The sequence below is a fragment of the Mus caroli genome, chromosome 1 (genome assembly GCF_900094665.2).
Source record: "Mus caroli chromosome 1, CAROLI_EIJ_v1.1, whole genome shotgun sequence".
Classification (NCBI taxonomy): domain Eukaryota; kingdom Metazoa; phylum Chordata; class Mammalia; order Rodentia; family Muridae; genus Mus; species Mus caroli.
The window spans coordinates 155,540,328-155,561,339 of NC_034570.1; the positions used below are offsets into that span (position 1 = coordinate 155,540,328).

General features: G+C 46.8%; 1 long non-coding RNA gene across 1 annotated transcript in view; it reads right to left on the reverse strand.

Annotated features, from left to right (window-relative positions):
- Positions 1 to 16,588, reverse strand: part of LOC110305395 — a 27,526-nt gene extending 10,938 nt beyond the window's left edge. Inside the window, exons 1-3 of the long non-coding RNA XR_002379153.2 lie at positions 16,485 to 16,588; positions 10,493 to 10,558; positions 3,795 to 3,912 (exon numbers count right to left, since the gene is read on the reverse strand). This is a non-coding gene — a long non-coding RNA (uncharacterized LOC110305395). The remainder of the gene's footprint in view (positions 1 to 3,794; positions 3,913 to 10,492; positions 10,559 to 16,484) is intronic.
- Positions 16,589 to 21,012: the final 4,424 nt, after the last annotated feature.

The following is a 21,012-nucleotide window of genomic DNA, read 5'->3' on the forward strand; positions in this document are numbered from 1 at the left end:
GGTGGAGGAGGAGGGAGGGGGAGGAGGAGGAGGGAGGGGGAGGGGGACAAGCTGCCACACACCTCTGGTACCTCTGCTTGTGACTTAGGGTTTCCACTGCTGTGAACAGACACTATGACCAAGTCTTATAAGGACAACATTTAATGGGGGCTGGCTTACAGGTTCCGAGGTTCAGTCCATTATCATCAAAGCTGGAACACGGCAGCATGCAGGCAGGCATGGTGCAGGGGAAGCTGAGAGTTCTACATCTTGATCTGAAGGCCACTAGGGGAAGACTACTGTCTTCCATAAAGCTAGGAGGAAGGTCTCAAAGCCCACTCCCACAGTGACACACTTCCTCCAACAAGGCCACACCTCCTAACAGTGCCACTCCCTAGGCCAAGCATGTTCAAACCACCACAGGCCTCAACTTACACACAAACAAACATGCATATATACAGATGTGCCCACACATACAAGCATGTATATATACAGATGTACAACATACATGCACACACAAGAATGGAAAGAAAACACACAGCATGTACTGGTCAGCCTGTACACGCTCGGCTTGCCTCCACCTTTGATTTGTTTATTTGTTGATTTCTTTATTGCTTTAAAAAAGAATACATGCCTTTCCTCCGGCAATGCACAGAACACCTCCTTTATCTACAGCACCCTCTAAACTCTGCCAACAACGCCACCAGGTTCTGATTACCACGTGCAGCTATGAGTGTGGCCCAAAACAAAATCATAAACTGACTTGAACCATTATGAGATTATTTTTAAAACATTTTTGTAACGCGACTGCATGGGTCTCCATGGTGAACTTTATAGGTGACAACATCACATCACAGTGGTTGGACACACTTGAAGGCAGCTGAGCTCTGAGCATTTCCACCCACTCATAGAATACTGGCTGAATGTTCTATTCCCAGAACTCCTCCAGGCTGGGCCTACCTTTTGTTTTTTCTGACTCACTTTCCAGCAGCCACTCAGCAATCATAGCCCTGGGTACCATGCCAGCCAGGCATCTCTACAGCCTGCCTGTTAGTGTCTGGCGGTACCATTGCTGCTCTGAGGTTCCATCTCATTCATGCCCACACAAAAGAAATTGGCCCGCATGCCTCCTGCCTTATCAGTAGCCACCAGACACGTCCAGAGCCTTGTAACCGGCAGGTGGCTATAAATGGCATTCTTGTCTCACACATTCCTTACAGAGCAGAACCACGAACAGTCAGCCGGAGCTAAGGGGTACCCCACACAAGCAGTGAAGACCCTGCCAGCCCAGCCTCTTCCTGGAGAGGTGAACTCTGAGTGAGAGCACCTGGGGATTGATGCATCCAATCAGGAGCCAGTGGCAGCTGCCCACTCTGCTGTAACATAGCCTAACCTTGATGAAAGGAAAAAAATGTCTCTTTGGGGTCTTGCTAAATTATCCGAACCCAGAGCAGGGGGACAGCGGGGGGAGAGGGGACGAATGCCATCTGCTAGGAGACTACCCACCCCCACCCCACCCCAAGCCTCTGATTCCAAGGTAGTCCTGACACAGGAACTTTAGCCTGGACTCATGCCACACAGAGATGAGCTAAAAACCATGTCCGACATGACTGCAGGATATAGAACCCAAAGCCAATTACTAAACAACCTCCCCGGGGGGGGGGGGACAAATTTCTGAAAACAGTGATACCTGCTGTTTCCTATTGAGGATCGATTAATAAAATAATAAAAATAAAGTCTCATTAAATGAGCATATTTAGAGCAATATTCCCTTCAATGGGTTGTAATTTCTATAACTCTCTCTGGAAACAGCTTTTAGCTCTGTATAGCAACTACCAGGCAGGACACAATCTGCAGTCTGCCGGTTGCAGAGGGGATGAGTCAGCCTGCAGCAGAAAAGGTAGCACGAACTTCTTCCCTGGGAGCACCACTGTAACTCAGCAGCAGTGCAGCATAGAAGCTGTGTTTCTGCAAGATAAGCTTCCCACCCAAAGAACATATCATTTCTCTCTGCTTCAGAAGGAAGAGGACCTCGGAGGCTTCTGAACCGTGAGAGAAGTAGCCAGGCTTCAAGGCAAATGTCCTCCTGAAGAGCAAGACAGACAGACGAACACCCAACTCCTCCCCAATCTAGGGTTCCAAACTGCAAAACCCTATTTATACCCTCTAGCTCTGTGATGCAGTGGGCCCCTGGTGTCTTCAATGTTCTCTGCTGTAAACTGACTTCTCAGAACTTCCTGATATGCCTTTACAGGCATGCAAGCCCCCCTCCCTACTGTGAACCAAGAATGAGTCTCCCCGCTGAGCCCTGGTCCAGTGTTCAGGAATTTAAACTGTGAGTCAGGCCAGACTTCTGACAAGCACAAGCGAAAAGACTTGCAGATGAGAAGGCTGAACAATGGTCCATCAGCCCCAGTGCAAGAATTCTTGCCTTCCACTAGCCCACCTCCTTGGGTCACTCTCCCAGGGACTCTCCAGGAAAGATGAGCTGTGTATGTCAGACCGGAGGCAGCCAAAGAGCAACCAGACTTACGGCCTGACAAAGAAATTAACTCAGGGCCAGCCTCCTCCTCGCTTCCCTTCACGGCTGAGCTACATGGTTGGTGTCTAGTTGACATGTGGTCTCTCCTCCCAGGTTCTCCCGTACTGGGCCCAGTACTTTTTAGACCCTGCCTCTTGGAATTCACCAAAGAGTCAGGGGAACCGTTTTTCTCACCAAATGTTGGGGATTTCTTCTTCTGTCCTATCCCTTCCTACTTCCCGCCAATCGTGAGGTGCTCCATCTTGTAAAAGGTGATTCTGGTCTTCATCCACCCTTCATATGCCCAGACATTTCCTCGGCTTCCCCTATCCACCCATAAATGTACACAGATGTACTTCTATTCCAACCCTTCCAGTCTCAAATAGCTCTGGCAGTCCCCTTTCCTTCCTGTATGGATCTTCTCTCACCACAGCCAAAGTGCTCCTCCTGAAACTTCTCTGGATGGCCACACCATTTCTCTGCCTAAAAACTCTAAGTAAGGCCACATCTGTGCTTAAGAGCATTGATGGCAGACTGTTCGGTTTCCATACTAACTGCCAGCATTAGCTGGTGGCCCTGAGCCAATGAGGGCAGTAATAGTACCTGCCTCTTAAAACTGTGGTAGGGACTGGCTGAGATTGGCAATGGACTTAGGATAATTCCTGGCATGGAGTAAGCTTTCTGTATACATGTGACTCTCTACTGTCCACCACTTAAATCCAAATCTCTACTCCTGTGTTCTCTCTCTCTGTCTCTCTGTCTCTCTGTCTGTCTGTCTGTCTGTCTGTCTCTCTCTCTCTCTCTGTCTTTCTCTGTTTCACCCCCCCCAACTCCCCTCCCCATGCCCTAAATAAACCCTATTCTATACTATACCTGTTGTGGGCCTGCAGAGGCATTCCCTTCCCCCACACCATACGCAGCTCTACCAAACATTTCCCTGGGTTCCCTTTCTTCTTTATAAAACACAAAATTTAATATAGTTCCTCATGCCGTGACCTCAACCATAAAATTATTTTCATTGCTACTTCATAATAGTACTTTTCCTTCTGTTATGAATTGTAGTGTAGATATCTGTTTTCCTATGGTCTTAGGCAACCTCTAGTGAAAGAGTCCATTGATTGAGATCCAGTCAAGGATTCCCCCGACTCCCAAAAACTCTGCTGGGTTGCCTGCTGGGTGCCTTAACCTGACAACGCCTGCCTGCTTCTGCTGGGCTGAACTGGACAAGGACACAGCTTTGTCTCAGGTCATTCAACTTTAAACCCTTTAGTGACTGATTCTCATTTGCTGTTACCTGAAGTTCAGCTCCTGCATCTTGGTCTTTTCAAAGCTTCCAGAGCCAGTCTGCCATTTGCCTCACCTCCCACGTGACCTTGGGAAAGGTCTCCAATCACTTTGTCTTGTTTCTTCTTCTGGAAAATGAGAGAAACTGGGCAGGACTCTTGTGGTCTCACCACAGCAGCACACACCAACTCACCATCCACAACCCTAGAGTTTTTGTATCTTCCCAACAATTCCAGGGTTGGATGGTCTGTCTCATAAGCCACACAAGACATAGGCTACAGCAGCCCGAACAACCTCTATCAACCAAAAGATACAGGGGTTAATCTAGAGAAGATTTGACTCTCAGAGCCTTAGTCACTGTTCTAATTGTGTGAAGAGACACCAAGACCACAGCAACTCTTATAAAGGAAAGCATTTTTTTAAAAAGATTTATTTACAAGTGTTCTGTCTGCATGCCTGCATGCCAGAGAAGGCATCGGATCTCATTATGGACGGCTGTGAGCCACCATGTGGTTTACTGGGAACTGAGTTCATTTAATTAGGGCCTTGCTTATAGTTTCAGAGGCTTAGTCCATTATCATCCCATCAGGGAGCATGGTGGCAGGCGAGGCAGGCATGGTGATGGAGAGTAGCTGAGAGCTGCATCCTGACCTGCAGGGTTCGAAAGGAAAGGAGACTTGGCCCCGCATGAGTGACATCCTTCATCCAACAAGGCCACACCTCCTTATCCTTCGATTCCTGTCTATGAGTTCCACTCCCTGGTGGCTAAGCATTCAAATATATGAGCCAAGGGGGCCATTCTTATTCAAACCATCATGGTCAGCAAATAGGATACGGAAGAATTTGAGCAGATAAATCCCCTCTTCTCTCCAGGTCCATGGATTTCTGCGAGGCACCATTTTTCCAGCCCAGGACCACCGAGGAGGAGACCATGTAAGTAGCTGAACGACGTGCCGACTGTGCCATCCCTGGATTTGTCATATGAAGCATACAGAAATGCAACACCTTCCCCTGTCTCCCGTTCTCCCTGCCTCTCTCACCCTCAGTGTCCACCCAGTTAAAATATGAGTATTAAGTTCTTGTTTTAGGCTATTTTCTAGGTTACTTGGAGGTAAAGGGAGAAGAAGACATTGGCTGGAATAAACAAGAGTAGACCTACACCACTGCCAAGTCTCCTATCCCCATTCAGCTGGTTACCAAGTAACGGATAACCTGGTTACCAAGTAACAGATAACCTGGTTACCAAGTAACAAGCATTGAGAGGCCTTTCCTACTTTGCTCCCCCTGGAGCTGAGGAGATAATGGCTGTGCTGACAACTCATGACTTAGCTTAGAACCTTATTTAGACTCTCAGCAGGCTATTTCACTGACCAGTGAGCCGATAATGAGAAAGAAACTCAGACAGTCTATCTGATAGCAGAGCTCAGCTCCAAGCCAGAGTGTGTGTACTTTCTTCCCTGCAGCCCTGCTTTCTGTTATCCCTGCTTGAGCCAAGAGCTAAACAAATCACACCCAGCTGATAGCCACAGATAGATGAGTTGGCTCTGGTTCCTGCGCTCAAGTGACTCAATCCAAAGTCTAGGAGGACCACCTAAGCACAATGGCTACAGAAGAGAGGAGAGCCTGGGGAGGGTGGCCTTCCCGATCTAGTGTCCCCTCTGAGATGGAGATGCCATGAACATCTGAATGAAGGGGAAGTACTCTGAGGAGAGAATGCTGGACCCAGAGAGAGCTCAGGAGAGAGTCAGCTCCCGGTTCCTAAAATACAGGGCACACTGAGGCTATGACGCTGTGGCTGGGAACACTAAAGAAGGCATCGTAGATGAATGAGTTGACCAGAAAGTTCCTTAGTCTCAGCTAAAAGACTCGGAATTAGCCATGCCTCCTACTTCCTGGACATGCCCGATAGTAAGCGTCAGACGTGAACATGTCCCGTAGCCATGGCCCGTGGTGGATACTAAGATGCAGAGATGAGCACATGCCTCTGTTGTTCTGCAGAAAAGCTACCATTGAAAGCCATGGGTATGCCTAACATTCCCAAGGGGAAGAGCCAGGCCTCTACAGGCTCAGATTTGGTGTCTAGCTAACTGTGGAGGCTCTACAGCCTTTCTTGCCCTGCTAGCACATCTTCTCTCATATCCCCAACCCTATCCCATGGATCCACCATCTATCTATGGCCCCACACTGCTGGGCACTCAAGTGTCCTTTACCCAAACCCCGAGTGAGAACGGTGGGCATGATTGTTCTATAGAAGTTGGGAGAGATTTTTGTGACCCATTCTCCAGGCTGGGAACCTAAAAGTCCCTTTCACCTCCACCAAGTCCTTTGTATGAATCAAACCGTCTCAAAATCAAAGCAGTAGATCAAAATTAGGAGTGGATGAGTTGAAAACTGAAAGAGCTCATTTTCCCACCTAACTTCCCACCATGTGGAATGGTGGTAGCTGTCATAACACTGACCAGAGCTGGCAAAGTGACAAAGGGTTCCATGCTCTTTGTCATTTCAATCTCATTTCACATGCACCAGCTGCTGTCAGGGAGAGCCAGGATCCTCAGGGGCCCTGTTGCCAGCTCCTTCAAAGCTACATCTATTCCCAGACTGCTGCATGACCTCAGTGGGTGAAGTGGTTCCTTGATGTGGTAAAGTGCCCCAGACAGACAGAGAGAGACAGGAGGCAGGAGAGGTGGCCATGAAGCACTGTGACAGCAGCTCCCAGAGATAAAAGAGAAAGGATGAGATAAGAGCTCCGTTTAAAGAGGGAGCCTGCCTCTTTGGGTGTCATTCCCAGCTTGGGGTGTTCCCAGTTTGGTGAGTAGGTCAGTATGTACATAACAGAACAAATACATACCTGCACACACATGGAGCATTCATACATACATGATATTTTAATAATAGATAATATTATATTGAAAATTTGTCTAGGGTATAATTTTTTTCTTATCTCACTAGTTCTCTGCTTTCCAGGTAAGATTTTCTGCCCACCTCTGAGTTTCACGTGGTGGGTTTCCTCACTACAGAATAAAGGATGTGTTGTGAAAACCGATTATGAAGGGTGTGGAGGCTGTCTCTTTCAGAGTGACCATGTAGCTCTGTGATCTCCACATTTGTCTGAGATCTTAGACAAGCAAACTTCTCCTTCCTGGGCGTCTGTTTCAGCTTTCTCTGAGGCTCAAGGTATACTTTGTCATACGGACAGACCAACAGATGGACAGTCTACCAGTGATGCTTCCTGCACCGCCCTCGCTGAGTTCACTTGCCTTTCTTCCTCTTCCTTCCCCTGGCAGCTGCCACCTGTTGTTTTTCTTTTAAAAATTTTAATAAAATTGTCCTCAAGCTTCAAAAAAATTGAAAGACTTGTGCAGATTTGTCACACAGCAGCTAGAAATTGTTCTTTTTTTTTTAGTAAACAACACAATCTCAGGGTTCACAGTGTGATCAAATATCCTGCAACACCCAGATACAGAACTCTCCTTTCCCTTCCACAGATAAAATGGATAAACTAAGCAAAAAGAGACATAGAATTAAAAACCAAAAAGCAAAAGAAGTTGCGCTGAAGTACTCAGCCAAAAGAGAAAAGAGAGTTTACCAAGACAGAAGATGGAGAGTGCAGGAGACGGGGAAGAAGGAGTAGGAGGCTAGAGAGAGAGAATGCCAGGCAGGGATGGCTGAGGGGTAAACACAGTTGCTTCAAAGCCTAGTGACCTGAGTCTGGCACACACCTAGATCCCACACTATGGAACATGCACTAAGGCATGTGCGTGTATGTGTCTGTGTATGCAAACACACACAAAGTAAATAAATAAATGTAATTTTTTTACAATGAGAGGAAAGGAATGACAGATTGACAAGATAAGGAGAAGACAGCAAATCTTGTATAGAGCATCCTTCCCTGGCGGAGAAAGGAGGAATGTGACCAAGTGGCTACATCAAAGCCACCTCCGCACAAGGACTTTTGCCATCATGCCATTTGTCCAGCAGCTAACTGTCTTATCTGCTTGAACTACTGCAACAAAATACCGGAGCCTGGCCACTTTATAAAGAACGGAATTTATCTTCTCGAAGCTCAGGAGCCTAAGAAGCCCAAGTTCCAGGAAGCAGCATCCGCTCTAATGAGAGCTGTCTTGCAGCGTCCCGACAGAGCCGAAGGTGGAAAAGAGGGTGTCTTAGTTAGGTTTTGCTGCTATTAACAGACACCATGACCAAGGCAACTCTTCTAAGGATAGCATTTAATCGGGGCTGGCTTACAGGTTCAAAGGTTCAGTCCATTATCATCAAGTCAGGAACATGGCAGCATCCAGGCAGATATGATGCAGGAGGAGCTGAGAGTTGAACTTCATCTGAAGGCCACTAGGAAAAGACTGGCTTCCATGCAGCTAGGACAAGGGTCTTAAGCCCATGCCCACAGTGACATATCTATTCCAACAAGGTCACACCTCCAAANAGTGCTACTCCCTGGGCCAAGCATATACAAACCATCACAGAGAGCAAGTTAGCAATCCGACACTGAGAACCTGGCTGTACTAGTTAGGGGGCATTCCACAGGCTAATCTTTCTGAAGGGCTCCACACTCTAATCTCCACACACTGCTAATACCTGAATTTTGGAGTACCAGTCCACTTTGTATTTAAAAGAATTTCCAATGTTGTGAGTCTTGGTGGGACAGCAAAGCCTCCTCCTACATGCCATAGACACCTGCCTTGCCTGTAATCCCAAGGAGGCTGAGATAGAAAAAGCGATGCAAATTTAAGGCTAGCCTGGGCTACAGTGGGAAAGAAATTAAAAAGATAGTTGACTTCTATCCCATAATTATAAATAATCACAGTGCCTTATGTCCACTTTACTAGGACCTGTGGGAGCCAACATGGCTGTCACCAACCACTACTCAGTGATTTTTTTCCCATTGTTGTGACAAGAGCAACTCATAAAGGATAGGTTCAGGTTCGGCTTGGCCACAGCTCGAGGGCTCAATGTGTCTCCTAGGTGACTCTAAACCAGACAAATGGACACTGGAGATATAATGTAATTATAATCTCAAAAAAATGTTTAAATAGGTAAATACAAAAAGGTAAATAATTTTAAATAAATATAAATATATTTATGTGTATAAATATATTTGTTTTATAAATATATATATACACAAATAAAATAAATATAAATTTAAAATAAAAAACCATGGGAAGTGATTCTAAGTGTCTTACATAAGCATCCTTATAAACCTTTGCAGTACGTAACTCATTTAACACCCACATGTAGTAGGTATCAGCTGTCCGTTTCTAGGTTGGGTAATTATTAGAACTCAGAGAAAGGCTAGCATAGTGACACACACCTTTAATCCTGGCGCTCAAGAGGCAGAGGCAAGTGGATCTCCGTGAGTTCAATGACAGCCTAGTCTACACAATGAGTTCCAGGCTAGCCAGAGCTGCAAAGTGAGACCTTGTCTCGAAAAACCAAAAACAAAAGAGTTCAAAGCGGTTAGTAAACAAGTGTGCCTATAGTCTGACGCTAGAAGGAAACCGGACCCAAACTTAGCACTCAGGCACTTAGACTCCGCAGCCCAGCATCACACACCAAATCACCCTGACGCAAACACTGCCTGGAAACAATGCAGCAGAGAGTGGAAAGGAGGCAATCAAGCCGCAGGCTGGTATTTTTGTAGGAAGTGCAGAGGAGCCTGCGAGAATGGAGCTCCTCTGAGCTGGCAGGGAAGACCTGAGAACAGTGAGTTCAGAGACTCCAGCCCAAGATGCCACTTAGAGCTCACAGCTCAGCTGTTGCCTGAAATCTCTGCTCACATCCCTTACTCTCTCTACTCTATAAGGTGAGTCATGAGCCACAGTGTATTATCACCTCCTGCCTGCTTTCCAGTCTGCTGCAAGTCCCGGAAGTCTGCTCTGAGCACAGCCCTCATTCTCCATGTCTTCCCTGGGAGTGGGGGGTGCCCGGGGGTCTGCCAGGCCCACACAGGCAATGACTTTGCACTGAGTCTGGACGCTAGAAACACGAGTCCTCTCTTTTGTTCTCCTGTATCTCGTTATCCTCACAGCTTTTCTTGTGAACAGCTCTAATCTATATTTAGACAGTTGGTTTTTTTTCCCCCAGAACCGTGACATTTAACTTCATCCTCCTTGTTTCTAGATGATTTTCAAATTTCTGTCCAGCCATCAGTGACTGGATTCCCTCTGAGATTTGTCTCAGCTGCTGGATTATAAGAACACCCCCAAAGTCCCCACACTGCCGGCCAAGGCATAGATTAGAAACTGAGCATGGGAAAGCCAAGCTTAAGGACGGAATGAGTAGTCTGCCTCAGCTAGACCATCCCTTAAGCTAAAAAGAAAACCTGGTTACATCTGACTACAGTAGCATCTGGCTGCTCTATGTCCCTCATTCTGCCAAAGACGTGGCAGGGACACACATTCCCAAATCCCAAGTGCAGACGGTTCCAATATGCTCTTCCATGGCTTCCTTGAGCTCACAAAACAATTACATTGTTTTAAAGGGTAGAAAATGGTGTTGACTTCTTATATTCCCCTGGGCAGTGATCCTGCTATTTAAAAATACTCCTAATCTCTCCCAGAAGAGGGCGCTTGAATGTTATCTTTGCCAATAGCCCACTTATCTTCTGCTTGCTTTGTGGAACCTCCATCATCCAGTTAAACTCTAAAGGCATATCTACACATTTCCCCAGCAGAGCATACCACGCCTTCTCACCAGGGTTGAAGGAAGTCAGATGCTGTGGGCGCCACTCTCCAGACGCAGCGGGTTCCACTCTCCGTTCTGGCGCAAAGGGGGTGCGTGCGTTAGATCCTTTTTGGTTTAATCGGGAATAAATCCACTTTTCTACAGATACACTGAGTTTGATACACAGAAGGGAGAAACAAAACTTCAGGAGACAGGAGGCAGTGGGGGCACGAGTCGGCCAATTAACCACCTAGGAAACCATTAAGTCAGGCTTTCACCTTGACTTATCTTGCCAAGGCTTTGTCTCTCTTGACAAGTGTACACCCAGCGCCTAATTGGATTAAATTGCAACAATGTAAGCCATCCAAGAAACACGAAGCCTTCCTAACCAGAAAGCCTTCCTGCTGCTCCCGGGCAGTGTGTCTTTCTTGACTTCTTGAAGTCTCTCACCGCACCCTCACCCCCACCCTCACCCTAAGCATCTCTGAGGCCACCACCTAGGCAAAAGGTAAGAGAAATAAACGACCTGAAAGTTCTTCCGAAGTTATACGCTGGCCTAGGGTTAGCACTCACCCTATCAGCCTCCTCATTTGCATGTCCTCTGGAAACAGGATCTGTGGCTCAGCACAGCTATGAGCCCACCTAGCTTACATAGAGGTTTACTTGGGCCGTTTACAACATAAGCAAAGAAATCCAGTTTTGATGCACAAATGTAAAGAACTGGCTACTAACCAACCAGCATGCATTAGTCAGAGATGGAAGAAGCAGCGGGCGCTTCCTGCGATGTCTGCACCAGAGAGGAGTCTGATAGATTTGCATGGGCTGGGTGCCGTGCTGACCCAGAACAAGAACCTAAATTCTCTCATCCCAACAGCCTGGATGTGGAGAAGGTAAGGGAAACGGGAGGACTCAGAACACAGATACTGTCACCCCACTTCACAAGGACACCCCAAAAGGTGAGGACCTCCACACAGAGCCATACAGAGGGAAAAACAGGGCTTCTAGCACTCAACTCCAGCACTTTCCTGCCCTTGGGAGAGAGAGGAGGCACCTGTCAGCAGCTGCCCTGCTTCCTGTCCATGGCAAAAGGCCTTTTGTGTTGTTTCCTTGGAGCATCTGAATCCTGTGACTAAGCCAGCCATCAGACAAGCTGAAGAACTCATCTTCAGCAAGAACATTTCTGTGAGGTGACAGCTTTAACTGGCACATGGCCTGGCTTCTTAAAAGACTTTGACACCAGGGTTTTGGTTTGTCAGTTTGTTTTTTAACCTTGCTGGAATAGCAGCTTATACAGGGAGGAAGCAGGGATGGTGAGGGCGGGAGGGGGGGTAAGGATGACATGGGATGGGAATGAATAGGGTGGAGCTCCCAAGTTCTAAGGACTTGGTGGTCTGTGCCGCTTTGTCTCTGGAAGCAGACCCCAGGTTTCCAGAGCCTTAGCAGATGTGTACTTCCTGTGTCCCAATGCTTTCTTCTCCCTCTGAGAGGCAGCCTTGCAACAGGGCTATTACATATGGCGTTTGCATCGGTTCAACCCACCACCTCCCCAAGGAGCAGAGGGGCCCCAGAACCTCTCATCCTGGATTAGAATACTGCTCCACCCCCTCATCCTGACACCTGCCTGGGATTCACTTAGTCTGGTCAAGTGGGCCGAGTCTTCACGTTCTTCCCTGCCAAGAAGGCAGAGAGGGGCTCTGAAAGCCACACCCTGGGCTTCTGGCATGCCTTTCCTATACTGAATTGTCAGCAGTAAAGCACCTGGTCCATAACTGAATGTACAGTCTCCCCAAAGATGCTTCATACAGAAATGGTGGTTTGCTTTGGGGATCTGTTTATTGTTTTTTTGTTGTTGTTGTTGTTTTTAACCTAACCTAAACCAGAACACAGTTCTCATCCAGACTGTACCAATTAACTCCACAACCTTAAAGCTGCGAGTCTTATATGCATGGTGATTTCTCTAAAGAGGAAAATTATGCTGCATCACTTTTTTTTTTTTTTTTTAGTTCTGCAGCAGGAGGCCTTTACGCAATGCGGGATGTTGGCGAGTCGGGCTTTTGCTGCCCCCTCGTGGCGGAGAGTGTGTATCGTTTAGAGGCTGCAATTGCTGCGGTAGCTAGCAGGCAATGAGGTGGGTATAGATGATTTTGTGCAGAGTTCTGAGGAACATGGTTGGCTCTGGTTAAAGGGTGGGAATCACACATTTACAGCTGGGGCTGATGCCTTCCCAGCTACCCATCACCAGGGCAGGCCAGGTGACGCTCCCTAGCTCAGCAGATCTTAGAGGATCCTACCTAGATCACGTAAACCTAGTACCGGCTTCCTCACAGGGCGCCCTCCCTGACGACTACGTCGGGGAGGAAGAGGCACGGAACAGATAGTGTGCTTTTTCTCCGGCTCTACAGTCTCCCGCGGAAAGCAAAAGGCTCCAAAACCTAAGCTGTGGAGGGAGAGAAAGGTCTCCACTCGAGCCCTGACATGCACACCGTGAAGACTCTGTGCCCGACTTTTCCCGTCGAGGGCCTGGAGAGAACCCCCTCAACCACCTAAAAGCAAACACTAACAAGAAATAGCTGATGATGATGATGACGATGGTGATGGTGATGATGATGATGATTTCGCTGAAAATTAGTCCGAGGGTTACTGGCTGTCCTCTGTGACACAGAGCCCCAGCTTAGGGACATTCGCACAAGACCTCTCCCAGACTTTTAATAACCAAGCTATGAACTTCCATTCCTCAGAAGGATAGGGGGTAGGACGTTGGATCAATTTGGTTTACCAAGAACCGGGAGTTAATGAATAAACCGATTCCCTTTTTTGAGAAAGTAATTTCTGGCACGGACTGCTCTTGGAACTTCCCTGTGGCCTGTGACTGCTTCTGTTAATGTGTAAGAAGATACTGAGTTGGGCTTCTCATATTCGCTGTGGTATATGCTGTTACAGTTTAATAAAGTACCATGTGGTAGAATTTCATTCAAAAAATGTTTCCACAGATTTATCCCAGGGAATCTAAGAGTCAAGTCCTGGAGAGAGTCTTGTTTAGGTTGACCACACACAGAGAGGGGATGTGGGGTGTCCACTTAAATGGCACCCAAAAATATCAAAGCTTAGTGTCTGGAGGAGATGGATGTGGATGGTGGGATGGCTCAGTGGGTAAATGCGAGTCTGATGATCTGAGTTCAATTCCCAGAACCCTCCTAAAAATGGGAGGAAGGAACTGACTTCACAGATTTGTAGATGGTGGTAGATGGTCTACTGAGTACAACCACAGAAGAAACATGTCTACAAGCAACACTCAGCCCTGCTTGGACCAGCACAGAGAAAAGGGAGGAGCCACCTTGACTGGAACCCTGGAAATCGTGTCACAGGAGAGACTCTGAGGATGCTGAATGGCCTGGCTTCATTTCTGGTGCTGTGACAAAAGCAAACTGACAGAGAGCAGTTCAGCTGGGAAAGGGTTTCTTTCTGCTCAGTCACATCACAGTCACAACCAACAACTGAGAAAAAGAAATGTGTGCATGATCCCTCACTTCCTGCCTAGGCGCAGCATGATTTAGCCACTCTTCGGTTAAGGTTGGCTTCGGTACGTGTATTTGGCAGGAGAGTATGTTCCATGGAGAACAAAGGCTCACAGAGGCCACTGTGCCCCGGGTAGCTGGAGTTGCAGGCAGGTGTGAGCCACCCGGTATGGGTGCTGGGATCTAAACTCTAGTCCTTTGTTGTTAACCACTGGGCGGGCAATCATCCCAGCCCCGAGAGCTCCACTCGGAAACAGTTTAGGGCTCCTGCCTAAGACATGGTGCCACCCCACAGTGAGCTGAGAGTTCCACATCAATTAAGTTACATAAGACAGGTCCCTCACAGATACACCACTGGCCAAGCCAAGGTAAATAACCTCTCATTGACAGACTCTTCCCAGTTGATTATAGGTTGTCAAAATGGCAGAGCTAACTACGACACCCAGCAAAGAAGAATGAAGACTCGTGGGAAACTGAAGACATATGCTCACCATGTGGAAGGTTATCATGCAATAATTGCTTTGGCTTTGCTTGAGACAGGGTAACCCAGGCTAGCTTTGAACTCACTAGGTAGCCAAGGGTAACCTTGAATTTCTGATCCTGCTCCCTCCACAAACATGTGCCCCTACTGAAGGGTTTCTATAATGGCTGGAGAGAGAAGCCAGGGCGTGCTAGGCAAGCACCCTACCAACTGAGCTATGTCCCCAGCCCTGGATAGGAATAACTCTGAAGCTATTAGAAGAAAAACTCAAGATAAAACAAACTTACCAAGTTTTATTTAGCTAAGGAAGGCTTCGTGAGAGAGGCTGTACTGACTATCAGAAGTCTAGAGCACTCTGCTGCCACAGTCTTGGCAGCTGGCCTTGACAGTCAGGGCACAGACACAAGACAGAAAAAAACCACATTTGACTGATTAAAGTGGAAAAAGCCAACTTAGAAGTTGGGGGGTGGGCTTTTTTTCGTTTAGCCTTTTTATTTATTGGTGTGTGTGTATGTATGTGTATATAATGTGTTATTTGTGACGTGTGTATGATATGTGGGGGGGGGTGATGTGTGTCTGTGTGATGTGTGTGTGATGTGTGTGATGAGTGTGATATGTGTAGGGGTGATGTGTGTGTGTGTGTGTGTGTGGTGTGCTATATGTGGAGTGTGTATGATTTGTGTGATAAGTGTGTGAGAGGTGTGTGTGTGTGTGTGTGTGTGTGTGTAATGTACCACAGTGAGTATGAGAATCAGAGGGCAAATCTGTGAAGTCAGTTCCTCCTCCCATTTTTAGGAGGGCTCTGGGAATTGAACTCTTCAGACTTGCATTTACCCACTGAGCCATCCTACCATCCACAAGTGACTTAAAGTTTTATTTATTTCCTGTTCACATGAGGCTTCAGTTTGCTTTCTGTAGGAACTGAGAAGCCTGGAGTCAGCCAACCTACTGAACTCCAGGTTTCACTTTTACATGTGTATTTATTACCATAGTCAACTAGCAGTATTCTCAGAGGGAATGATAGCCGGGTATGATACTTCTGACCATTTAAGATTACGTTAAAGGTAACTCAAGCCTGCCCTTCTCACAGACATGGGAACTAAAGGTATAAAATGTTTGAGATGATCTTCAAATTATCCATCACCCTGGTCTCACGAATATCTTTCTCTTTGTTATCCAGCTGCAAGCCCAGAAATCGCCCCACAGACATCCCATGCTGCCTCTAGAATCGATTACCAAGTTCTTCCCTTGGCTCAGGTCCTCGTTTGCCTCCACAGATCCAGCCTGGGAGCAGATAAGCCTGGCAGGTATCTATCCTGGGACTCTAAGAGTGTTACATCTTAAACTGACCATTCCCCAATGCTAATAGAAAACCCCACCCATAGAAAACCCACATCAAATTAAGCAACTGATTCCTAAGCCCAACATCCAGCATTTGACATTTCTCCTTAAGCTGTTGAGAAAATCTAGGACAATCCCAAAATCCCATGGCACTAAGGCTAAAACAATTGTCTATTGCCTGGAAGCTCATTAGCAGACAATAACCCGAGAAGAGTGCCCGGTTCTCTAACGAAAGTGTTCTTGTTCCAGGAAATGCTTTCCCAGCTGAATTCATAGACCCCAGGTATCACAAGTTGCTGTGTATAGCGCATGCTGGTAAGGCATCTGGGATACAAAAAGCATGATTTCTTTCTACAGGATAGATACTGAATAGCTAAGGAAATGGGCCATGCTCATTAAAGGCATTTCAAGAAAATTGTCTCATTGCGTTCTTGCTCATGGGATTGTTCAACATGAATACTGGCCCAAATCTCCGTCTTTTTACAGCTGCTTCACTTCCCAACCCCAGTGTAGATTAAGTCCCTCCATAAAGGACCCCTGAGGTGTCCACTTTGTTTTTGGTGACAAGGTTCCGCTCACTGAGAGGCCCTCCAACTCCTCCATCTTTTGGAATTCTTGAATAAGATGGTTGACATTCGAGCTAAAATAACCATTGAATAGCCAGACACACAGGAACGATTCTTACCCTCCAAGACTCAGACACAGAATTAGCTGCCCCACAGATGAAGTCCTCCTGGTCTCTGCCCTGGAAGCCATCACTTCATCACCACGTTGTGCCTAGATGGTCCGGAGCGGTTGCACCACGCTCACTGCGCATGTGCCTCTCTCTCCAGAGCTCTGTCCCTCCTGCACCTGCGCATGCCAGAGCTCGTGGCCAGTGTCGTGTACTGCACTGAGCTACAATCAGGGCTATGAAGCAGGAGCTTCACAAGTCATTCATACTCCACGTCTATTTCCAGCTCACACTCATCTCCTTTGAAACTCAGTGTAGCTTGCTAAGAAGGACTTCTTCCGTTAACCAGGTCGGCCCAATCCATCTGCCTGGTTCTTCTTCCATTCTGGTGTTCTCTGCCGGCAAAGGGTCCGTAGGCGACTTTATGGAATGTGCTAGAGAATAAAATGGCTGTGCTGCACAGATTGATAGGATCAAGAACTAAGACTTCCACACTGGCCATGGTGGCGCACATCTTAATCCCAACACTCAGTAGGCAGAGGCAGGTAAATCTCTGTGTGAGTTTGAGGCCAGCCTCGTCTACATAGGGAGTTTCAGGACAGCCAGAACTATATAGAATGACCATGATCATGTCTCAAAGAAAAGAAACCTAAGACTTCCACATTACCATTGCTTTTCTGTAGCCAAGCTCATCGTATGAAATTCTCAAAGAATTACTTTTTAAAAAATAAATTTTAAAATCTTACTGCTCCGAACCATTCTTTTTCAGAAAGAGAAAGCTGCCAATTCTTTCATTCTTTCCTTCAAGAATGTCCTGACATCGGGAGCGAGTGCGTTATAAACAGCGACATCAAGAGGACTGTTTGGTTTTGACCTAGAACTGTCTGTATGTCACTTAGAGTCCCTTTCCAGCAGTTACACCACAGTATCCCGGCATGGACACCCCAGTGGCTTCTGGTGGCTCCAAAAAGAAGTGAAGGTTTTCGGTTTTGTAGGTAACTTGTGAACTAAGACTTGTCAAGACTTTATTAAATGTCTACTTGAGAAGAAAAGAGAAAGAAAAAAAGACTGTCCTGAAACTCCATGCAGCCGAATCATAGATGGGTCACTCTGCCTCTGTTGCAGCACCAAGGCAAACCCCTTGCTGGCGATGCTCGTCCATTCACCAAAACCTGCTTCAAGGCCCGAGATCAGCTCCGTGGTAGACCAGCTGCCTCACAGGAGCTAGGCTCTAGAACACTAGGAAAGTATAAACCTATTCCAAACCCCCATCACTGTACCTATCAACCCCTGGCCTGCAATATCAGAAACCTCTCCCAGTTGGCACCTTCAGCCACAGCCGCAAACCCTGTTGACCCACAGTGACATGAAGATGGTGCAACCCTTCACTACAGTCAATGCTATTCAGCTTTGACTTATCAGCAAGTATCTGTAGTAGTCTTTTTGCGGGGTCAGCAGTCTATGTACTATCTTTTTTCACATCCCAAATGCTACCCCTACTCCTGGTGCCCCGCCTTTACAGAATTCCTCCCTCCTCCTTCACTTTCTCCTCCGAGAGGATGGATATCCCCCTAGGTATCCTCCCACCACCCTGGTGCATCAATTCTCTCAGAAACGGGCACATTCTCTCCCCCTAAGGCTAAAGCAGCCCTGTTGGGGAAGGGATTCCACAATCAAGCTACAGCTCTAGGGACTGCCCCTGTTCTAGTTGTTGGGGGATCCACATGGAGACTGACCTACATATGTGCTGAACTACACATCTGCTACATATGTGCTGGGGCCTGGGTCCAGCCTATGTATGCGTTTTGCTTGGTAGGTCAGTCTCTGAGAGCTCCCAGGAGTCCAAGGTAGTTGCCTCTGTTGGTCTTCCTGTATGTACTATCTTTTATTAAACTGAATGCTGCCCAAGCTTTCCTGCTTCAGAACGGGAGAGCCTCCATCCTGTGTGAGCGGTATGTCAGTGGTGGTGTATGGAAGGGCCGCCAGACAATGAGTTGACCGACACAGCTCAGCCATTGTGGCAACTCTGAGGAATGTACATAAGTTGTGGGGGTTTTTAGTAAAACTTTCTGCCCCCAAGAAAAGAGGGGACTTGTCTTGCCTACCATTCATGTCTTAACTTGCCAACCAGGATGTCAAGTTACCCACGAACATGGCTCTTTCTGCCAAGTAGAATATCAATTCCAGGGAGGTCTTGGGAACTTAAAACTTTACTCAGCCTCTACTCAAAAAGGAAGTTTTACTCCAAATGGCTTCTTGTATTGGTGCAGGTGTCTCTCTTATGTTGGGGTCCATCCCAGGGTCAGCTTATAAAAGCAAAAACCATAAAAGCTTGTATACAGATGCAGGAAGTGCTGCCAGTTAGCTGGCTTAGGTTCAGGCTTATTGTAGCTAACGATTCAAAGCAGTTCCAACTGACCCCTTTTGTGATTGGTGTACAAGAACACCAAAGAATAGGACATAACAGGCGATGCATTCAACTTGAGTATGAGAAAGTTTCCCAGTAACAGCACATGAAAAAGTTTCCACGTAACAGTAATAACAACATAAAATGGCTGACTAGACCAGCAGCAGTTACCCAGGTCTATGTTGTGGATTTGGCTTAAAGCTTGCATTATGTTACTTGGGTTCCCAAGTTGCACGAGAATCCCGCATGTAAGTCCTTGCCCCCTGTTGGTTTTGACTAGTAAATAAAATTTCCAGTAGCCAGTGACTGGGCAGGGAAACAGAAGGCGGACTTTAGGATTCTTGGGCAAGGGAACAGAGAGAAGGAGGTAGAATCGCCATGCAGGAAAGGAGTAAGATGCAGGCTTGAGAGCCACCAAAGACATTGTACCAATCATGTAAGAGCTACAGAAGAGTGGCCCCAGGGGACCCCCTCATTGGGTCTTGGGTAGCAAGGATTAAATATAGATTTTAGAAAGTAATAATTTAGGAGTATCGATCGGAGGGGAGGCATTAGCAATGTGGATGTTTGGGAGTGGCCTAAACATTGACCTAATTAAGGCATATTAAATATAAGGCTGTGTGTGTGTGAGAGAGAGAGAGACTTTCACTCAGAACATTGGGGTGGGTAGCAAGGAACTCCACCACTGCTGCCACTGGGGAGATTAGAGTAGATGAATCCAACACAGCAGTAGGCCTTAACAGAGACACTGTATCAGGGATTAGTTACAACACAGTTAGAGCCAAGACCTTCCTGAGGCCAGAAAAGTACTGCAAATGGGAGACAGGGAGCCTCAAGTGTGAAGAGCCAGGCAGTCCCTGTTCTCTTACTAACGCCCTTGGTGTGCAGCATACTCTTTACAGAAGATGGAGGACAGAAGGGACCAAAATCAACTCAACAAGGAAACAAGGAAACAAAACGACTCAAGAACACATGAAGGTCACAGGCAGAGGCTTCTCCAAAGATATACAAATGCCCAACATCAAAGCTACAGTCAGATACCAGTTCACACCCAATACAGTAGCTATAAATTAAAAAACAGAAAATAGTGAGTGCTGGCAAGGACTGGAAACAAATGAGCCCTGTGCGCCACTGTGAGTGTGAAATAGGCACGGCACTGCAGAAAACAGGTTCACAAGCAATAAAATAAAACTGTCACCTGATCCAACAGTTCCACTTCTGAATAGACACCCAGAAGAGCTGAAGGTCTCCAAGAGACACCTGAATGCTTGTGTTCACAGTAGCATTATTATAATAGCTGAAAGGCGGAAGCATCCCAAACACCTGCTGACACATGAATGCATAGACAACTGTGTGCTTGTTTGGCTTTATAACAGAAGGAAATTCAGGCACATATTACCAAAAAAAAAAAAAAAAAATGAGGATTGTGTATACTAAGGAAAGCACTCCAAGAACCAAAAAAAAAAAAAACCTATGTGATCCCACTAATATGAGGCAGCTAGAATAGTCAGTATCATGAGGATTGAGAGTAGAATGGTGGTTTCCCAGGGTTCACAGAGAGGTATTGTTTAGTAAGCGTCAGTTTAACAACATAAAAAGAACTCAGGTTGGAGAGGATGGCTCAGCGGGGAAGAGCACTGACTGCTCTTCCGAAGGACCTGCCTTAGATTCCTCGCACCCACGGGCTGGCTTACACCTACCTACAACTCCAGTTACAGGGGAGCTAATGCCCTCTTCTGGCTTTCGTGGGCTTTGCCTCTACATGGTACACAGACATTCATGCAGCTAAAACACCCATAAACATAAACTAAAAATAGGTCTACACAGAAGACAAAAATGGTAGAATCACTATGGAGATGGGTGGTGGTGGTGGCAGTTGCTAATGGCAGTGACATGGCCTAAAGGCAGATGGGAAAAGACAGCTTTAGTCCATGAACATGGCGATGAGTGTCTCAACAAGGAAGGTATTGTGAGACAGTCCTTCCGTGTGCACTAATGGCCATCCACGTATGAATGTCAGCTGTGACGTTTACTGCTATTAACACTCTTCAATATGAAAGAAGGAGGTGGAATTCCAATAGGCCAGTGATGACCCAACCCACAACGAGGAGACAAGTCCAAAGACTTAGGTGA